Raw genomic sequence first — 8365 nt, 5'->3', positions numbered from 1 at the left:
AACGCGAATAGTTAAGTGAAATTTTTCCATTAACTTGCTGACCAACCGGCAAATAAAAAATCATAAAAATTGTTTCAATGTGTTGAGGTCACGCATAACTTCTTTTTTCATTGACGATTACCAAACAGGTAAAATTTCGAAATTGTACGAAGGCCACGTGACCAGATCGTATTGGAATTTGAAGTGCATGGAAAAAGACAACTCGAAGTACAAACCTTGAGCTGTACTACTCGAAGTACAAACGTGAACTAATGGATGCAGAAAAGCAATTAACGCCAAACATCCGAACAGCATCTTGGAGCCCGTCATTGTTCTGAAATAAAAGAAGTGACGAATTAAAAAGACGCAGGACTAATAATAATAAAGGAAACTTAGTTCGTATTATAAATTGAATTTACATCAGAAAAGAAGCACGATCAAGCGAAACAGATCGTAGAAATGACAAATATCATCGATATACGTTTCAGTGTAATTTCACTTTTGAAAATTATTTAGTTTAATACGATCGTATTCATCGCTCCGAAACTTTCATTGTGCTGCAATTTGTGCTGCGTCTTTTTAATTTCTCTATCTTTCTGTGTTTTCGGAAAAATTACTTGAAAGATTAAGAATTGCTTGCCTTATTTTATTTTCGATTAGTTAGGATTTGATTATTCCAGGTAAGGTTTATTATTTATAACAGGTTTTATCACTTGTTTATTATTTAGGAGTTTGTTATTTTAGGATTAGTACCTTTTAGGATTTCTTATCCTTCGAGTTTCTGTTTCAGATATCTAGGTCTATTTCAAGATGTTTTATTACATTAGGATTATTTATTCGATTAAGATAATTTAAGAGTTTCACAATGTACAAAGAAATAATCGCGTGAAATTTAGATTTATGCTTTAAACGTATTAAACACGCGGTAATTTCAATGTCTATAGCCTCGAACGTGTTCTGATTAGTTGTGTCATTGTCTGTGACATTGAAATCACAAAAATCCATTGCAAGTGTGCTGTCATGCAATGTGGATGTAATTGGGTTTTTTGGATATTTCCTGTATCATCTGATTTGTACAGTACTATTTTAACGCAAGGACAGGAAAGTTATTATATATTTCCCGTCCATTATTTGAATCGTTGTGAAGTGTAACGAATTATATTCGATTCGAGGAGATGTTAATGAATTACCCATTTCATATGTAATTACATGGAAATAAAAATCATTGCAAAAATAATTGATCTAATGACAACGGAATTTCCAATATTTTTTTGTTTCGTCACGTCTTTTTCATAATATATCTTTTATAGGTACGTGATTTATTAATCGTTCGAATGGAAATAATTATTCGTATAATATTCAAATGATTCTAGCCATAAAATAAATTAAAACGATACCTGTAATGCAATCTGCGTATGACGTCAACCTCGATCTATGCTTATACAAGAAATTTTATCAATCAATGACTAGATATACAATAATCAAATATTATAAAATTTCCTGAAAACCTTTAGGTGTTAATATTAAGGTGTTAATATCTTTAATATTTGCAAGTTATTGTTTAGCGCTAAGTAGTTAGAATGTAACAAGTGGTGTACCAGAATTGAGATAATTAAGCCACACGAACAATCTTATTTAGATCTTTTTAATTTTTTAATTCTCTTTTGCCCTAATACTTCGTAAAATTAATCTTCATTAGCTACTACACTTCATAGAATAACAAGAGATAATTTTTCTTATATAACGTTTCATTCATAAAATCTATCATTAAAGTATATCTTCATAAAAATATCATTCCATACTAACGGTATATTTGGCGTCATACGAGATAACAGTTACCAGTGATGACATATGTAACTTTATAAAGATATCTCGTTTTATTATATATTAAAAGAATGTACTCATTGCTGCTATATTTCAGATGAAAAAAAGGTGGCAATGATTTTACAGTAAAATCGTTCGTTTACAACTGATTCATTTACATTTCATGATAATATTGTGCATTCTGAATATGCTATGATTTGGTTTAAAATAATAAATAGTCCATTCTTGCATACTATTGCTCCAGCTTTACTTGTATTTTCGATATTGGTATAAATAGAAAGACAATTAATGTCGTTCGAGTCTATTTTCGGATCATTTATATTACGTTTAATCCATATAGTTATTATATGAGACATAGTATCGTAAAATTTGGAAGAATAAAACGTTCGTACAGGAAGTACATTTTATAAGAACTCCAACAAATCTGCGTGTGCACCTAAAATACAAACTGATAGTGATTGTTCATAAGTTTATATACATTATCTAATGTCAATCGAAGGTATCAATTCTTTTTCTCCATAAGAGTACTTTTTCATTTATATGTGTTCAAAAATACATGTGTTCAACCGTGAAGCATATGTCACCTACAACGAAAAAGAGTTTTCCTATACTTAATATTTCCTTTATATACCTATGAAAGTCTATTCTTCGCGTAGTATGAAATTATGAATAAATCTGGAATATTGTTCAATCTGAAAAGAAAAATAACTTATTGACATCATTCATTGATACGAGATTCAGAATGTTTGTTTTGTCTTGCAGAAAAAGAAGGCAGCCCTCCCTTTCTTTTAATGTGAAATAGAAAGCGAAAATTTGAAAACAGATTTTTTGGAAATTTACTTGCAAATATCGTTTTCAATATCGTGATTTTCTTCCCAATGGTACTGTACTTTCAAATTTTCCAGTATCCCTCTAAAAACAAAAAGTCGAACCTCGTTATTATTAACGTAGGCATTACAAGGAAGAGAAGTATTAGAAAACAGCTCCTTTTTATTATGGATTTCTTTATAATCATGTAAATAAGAAATTCCGGAAATTTTTTCCTCAAGAATTTAATTCTTGTGTTTTGATTGATAATTATTACACTGCATACTAACTTTTCGCATACTGTTCGCGTCTAACAGTTTCCTAATAATAACTACTTCAAAATTACATATGTTCTTGCACGAATTCAAAAGTACGTATGATACAATTACAATTGATTCTAAAATAATAATTATTTAAAGATATTAAGATACTAATTAAACGTTTCACTGTATTTCAAAATCTGGAACAACAAATTTTTATTTATAAAAAATGAAACTGTCTTTATATATTCTTTGTCATGATGCTACTTCTTATATAATATTTTTTACATATTATCCATCCACCGCATGATATCTCCTGAAAAATCAAAATATTAATGTTATATTATTACAATGCTTCTTAAATTTCAATTTTTGACAAATTTGAAATCCAATATATTTTGCACAATTATTATTTATCAAAAAATTCCAAGTTAGTAACTTTCTTTTCAAATGGCAAATAACATATACTTTGACTTACCTGTAAGTTTTTGTTCCTAATCATCATTTCCTCTTATAGAACATCATTATTGTTCTTATAATTACTACCAGTGTCATAGATATTGTAGTGGCTACAACTGAATTAATAGAAAATGATAAATAACTGTGTATAACACTAACACATAATTGTGTATAACAATGACACATAACTTTTACTTACATATCTGTCGATAAGGGATTACTTACTGTGATATCCTGTTGATGTTTCTTAAGGCACTTGATTAGGTGCGATACGGTATCATTCCTTATGGTATACTGTAGATAAGTATTTTAGAAAATAACAAGAATAAATCTAAATTATTCAGAGGTTCCAGTTTCGGCTTAGACATAAATACAGGACCATTTGCAAAGAAGAAAGGGTGCGTTTCTACAGCCTCGTTATAGTAACCATGAATACCAATCTCTGAATTACTGGTTACTAAACATAAATATCCTATAAAATTTAATATATTTCTTTAATTTTTAATACATACATGAGTTAGTAGTTCTAAATTATGAATCATCCTACCTGTGATATTACGCTTTTCCTTATAATATCATCACTCGAGTGAACAACATTAAGATCATGTAAACCATGTCATCCTATCTTACTGTGAAGATACTTAGTTATGTTATCTAACATTATAAAAATATCATCAAATTCAAGTCCTTTTATTCACATCACATGGCCACGACGATCTGGTTCTTCGTTATATAATGTTCTAAAATTTGTCGTATATATAGGATGTACAAACCGTGATATCAAGGTATCAGTTCTTCCTTCCCAAGGGACAGTTTCATTAAAATTCTGATAGAATTAAAAATTAATTATTAATATTCTAACAATCATATATGTTAAATACGTTATAGTCAACGATATATACCTGAGCGAATGTAGGGGTGATTCCTTGATAATTATAAATGTCATCAGCCCACATCATTGTGCCACTTCTTTGTACTCCAGCCTCTAGATTAACAGCCTAAACAAACATACGAAATTTTATAGAAGCTGTACAAAATATAGTATATATGCGCAATATTGAAGCGTTCAAGGGGATATAAAGGTAATGTACATCACATACACGTGTACTCTCATGCAACAAAATACAATTAGATTTAATAGTATAAGCTCTTTTATTCATCATAATAGATTGGAAATTTAAGTGTCTTACGAGGGTGAGTAAAAAGTTACCCGCTCTGTCGGTGTAGAATTTATTTTAAGCAATTGTCAAAAAAGACATACATCATTTTTTGACATAATCACTCGATTTCTGTATACACTTTGTCCATTTGCCGAAGGACCTTTGTATTTTCTCATTAAAAAATGTTTTGGGCTGAGCTGCGAACCACGAATGCATCGTCGTCTTCACCTTTTCATCAGCTTTTTCGGCATCCATCTCGCACAAACTTTTTAAAATCCAAATCTGTCGTGCACTATTGCATAAGCAGAGCCGTGGCTGATTTGCAAATGATTTGCCACATTATCCAGTGTCACTCGTCTATTCCATAGAGCATAAGTTCATGAGCACGTTCAATGTTGTCATCGTGGATGTGGACGGGCGTCCAGCTGTTTTTTCATAACACTCGTGCGATCTTCTTTGAACTTTTGTGCCCATTCAAACACACTTCGTGACAAAACACTTTCTCCATAATGTGCATTAAATCTTTGATAAATATAGGCATCAAACATAACCTCCGACCACAAGAAACGAATCACAGCATCCTGCACTGTTTTCCTGCAAATCACCATTGCAAAGCGCCATTACTCGCGCAACGGTCACAAACGAATTGACGTAACACAAAGAAACCTGCGCAGCAGCACTGAACAGATATTGACGTCATACGAAGAGTGCAGATGGATCAATACGGTCGACAGAAGTTTTAACTATCTGGAGTGCGGATAAATTTTTACTGAGAGTCGTATAGGAATCTATAATCTGTAAGTACACCTTTGGCTGAATGGAAATTTCTCTTACATATAGTCAAAAATGCTGAAACTGTGTATTGAATTGGAAAGTGATAAAAAATAAGTGAAGTTTCGAGGTTGCATGTGATTGCATGAGTACACAGGACGTTTTTAGCGAATAAAAAATAATTTTGAAAGACACGAGACTTATCTTGTATTTTATGCACTCTCTGTGTCCGAATTTCCAGAAGCTCTCTATCTTATGAAGTGTTTTAGATTAGCCGGAAAATTTTGTACGTACGTACAAGAAGTATACGATCTAAGTGGAATATTCCATTATTCTCTTGATACAACAGAAACGAAATTTACAGAACTTCTCAGAAAGTTGGTTTATTATTACCAAATTTATAGAATTAATACACGTTTATCATCTTTACATACCTAAGTCGTGGAGGTTTATCGTGCGTAAAAAATTAGTGTCGTTTCAAAGTTACATTTCGTACATTTTAAGCCTATAATTTGTAACGTACAAAACAATGTAAATTTGAGCTGTTTCTTATCTCCACAATAAGAAAATCCAACTTTACGTTTTTTACACAATGATATTTATGGAACAGTAATATCATATTATTGCATCGCTTGGAGAATGAAGTCAAGGTACGATGTGACCCTAGTGTAAACGCTGGGATACCCAGCTGTGCCGCACTTATAAGCATAAGACACAATACCTATTAAATACGAGGTTAATTCATGTTGTATCAGCAGTGGTCCGCCGCGGTCAGCCTGAAAGGATCGTTAAATTTTTAATCAAAGATACTGAAATATATCGATCGAATTGTATTGAAATTATACTTATATACAGTAATAATCTTCTATTGATTTGTGTATTGAAATACTCCAATTTATAACGTACATGTTATATGTATTTTGAGCAAAACTAAGATTAGAAGGAAATTAGATTAAATACCATAACGAGGTGTGAGAAGTGGGCAAAACTATTAAATTGTGTTTATCTATTATTTTTAATGTTTAAGACGTCGATTTGATGTTAATTCGAATCGACGTGTCTTCAGATACCGTATAGTTTGTAGTAACTCTGTAACTTAATTACCGTACAAGAATCCTCTCCACCCTGAGCATGTTCGGCGCATATTATACCATCAGTGATATCAGGTGCATTAGGAAATTTGGAATAAGCTATTTTGCATTCGGCGTTCTTAATCACTGGCATTTGTACTTCCATTAATGCATTAGGTCGTGGTCGTCCTACGAAGAAAATGAGAAAGATATTTAAGACTGGAACTGTTTAATTTTATTATAAAATTGATATCACTTGCTATATCTTAACGCTCCCCATCCAGCAACAAGGGGGTTATAGCCGACGAAGTTGCTCTTTCGTACAAATGGGATATACGTACCCTGAAAAATAAAAAAATAAATGAAAATGCAGGAAACTAATGACCAAAAGTATGAGAAAGAATTATACACGCTTTATGACACAATATATGTGTACAGTAAGAAATTTCAGGATATGATACTTCAGTAATACTCAATAGCATATATATATATATATATATATATTTGAGGACTTACTCGAAAATGGCACCTCCTCCACCAATCTAAGAATGGCAATATTATGATTGTGTATGTTTTCTATTCCATCCATATGTGCACAATGTGCTGCGGTCAAAACATGCCTAGCCGATATCAGGGAACCTCCGCACTTCCATAGTGGTTTGTCTGGTTTTCGGGGATTACGAAAACCTAATGCATCGATTCATGGCCAAGCGCCTAAAATGCAATAGTCATAGTTGTGAATATACATAATTTTTTCTCACATAACGAGTAACAACGATTATTACCTATTCGAAATTCGATCATACAGCAGACGATAAGTACATACGTACAAATACTCTGAAACAGAGATTTGATAAAGACAGAAATTAAATTTTTATTCCAGTGGAATACAAATTATTAAATAATTCTATATAATTTCTATTTGAACTATACTGAACTATAAAGTTCAAACGTGTAATTTCTGCCCTAACAGTTTTTGATCTCTATCCATATTATTACTCCTATATCAATTTTTTATTTCAAGCAAAAAGATACTCTTCCTAACATGAAGTAAAAGAAAGAAATAATTCAAGTTAATAAGTAAAGTTACTACCGATAAAATCATAGCATTATTATTTAGTCTAATTGAAATGTACATTGATGTGCTGTTTAATGCCTTTAAAGTTCATTCTTTGCAGTAAATGGCTTATTATTAATCGGAAAGAAAGACATAAAACGTACCAAGTTCAGCTGGTTTACCATCGACCACCCTGGTATGAGAGACGTTGCTAAAACCTCAGTATGGTGGTCGCAAAGCCTTATACTTATACACAGTTTTTATTAAAATTTCTCTCTTCTCTTTGTTTGGATCGTTCGGACAGCAAACGATCGTAACATTGCCCTGGTATCTGCACACTGATCGTCTATAAAAATCGGTGGCTGTACGGTACTGTATCTGCCATATTTCTTGCAGAGGTTTACATTTTCTGTAGTCAAGGCACCTGCCTTCTTGATTGTCCGGTGTGGTACATTCTGGATCAAACAATTTTAAAACATTTATACAGTTCAAAGATGCGTAAGAAAGCGACACCGATTACTCAACTTTCGAAGTAAAAAGCCGATCGAGTCCACCGGATTGCCCTACAGACACGTATTAATCCGTAAGAGTTAGTCATCATGTTGATAATAATTATCTAAAGAAACTTTTCACGTGAAAATATAAAATTTTAATTGATTAGATATTGTGTTAGCCATACTTAAGAAAGAAAATGAAAATGAATGAAATGAAAGAAAAGGACTACCTTCAACCTCATTTTTTAAATAAACACTTTGTCAGTTTTGCGGTAAATAAGTTCTTAGGAATTCAGGACAGTTTTTAGTGAATCATTTTGTTTCGACCGTTCGCGGAGAGACGCGATCGCGAGATAGCACGTCAACGAGAGTTGTAATTTCCCGTTACGATTAAATAATCGACGCCACGAACTGATCAGTTCAGTAGTTCAATGAAATTCCACAGAATTAACACAAATAAATTAATGTTTATTTCAACAACTTA

The 8365-nt window shown here is 31.9% G+C and overlaps 2 long non-coding RNA genes across 3 annotated transcripts; both read right to left on the bottom strand.

Moving 5' to 3' along the window:
- Nucleotides 1-790: 790 nt before the first annotated feature.
- LOC126875902 (uncharacterized) lies at nt 791-3134 on the bottom strand. The gene is made up of 2 exons (XR_007693759.1): nt 2644-3134; nt 791-2495 (listed from the first exon to the last, which is right to left on the bottom strand). It is a non-coding gene; the product is annotated as an uncharacterized LOC126875902 (long non-coding RNA).
- Nucleotides 3135-3921: 787 nt separating this feature from the next.
- On the bottom strand, nt 3922-6646 carry LOC126875889 (uncharacterized). 2 transcript variants are annotated; one of them, XR_007693746.1, is made up of 5 exons: nt 6365-6646; nt 5695-6036; nt 4540-5284; nt 4232-4327; nt 3922-4155 (listed from the first exon to the last, which is right to left on the bottom strand). It is a non-coding gene; the product is annotated as an uncharacterized LOC126875889 (long non-coding RNA). The 2 variants fall into 2 exon arrangements; XR_007693745.1 differs by lacking the exon at nt 6365-6646 and having other exon boundaries at nt 5695-6352.
- Nucleotides 6647-8365: the final 1719 nt, after the last annotated feature.

The sequence above is a fragment of the Bombus huntii genome, unplaced genomic scaffold (assembly GCF_024542735.1).
Source record: "Bombus huntii isolate Logan2020A unplaced genomic scaffold, iyBomHunt1.1 ctg00000059.1, whole genome shotgun sequence".
In the NCBI taxonomy this organism is placed as follows: domain Eukaryota; kingdom Metazoa; phylum Arthropoda; class Insecta; order Hymenoptera; family Apidae; genus Bombus; species Bombus huntii.
Note: the sequence above shows the minus strand (reverse complement) of the source record. Positions and strands in the feature narration are given on the sequence as shown.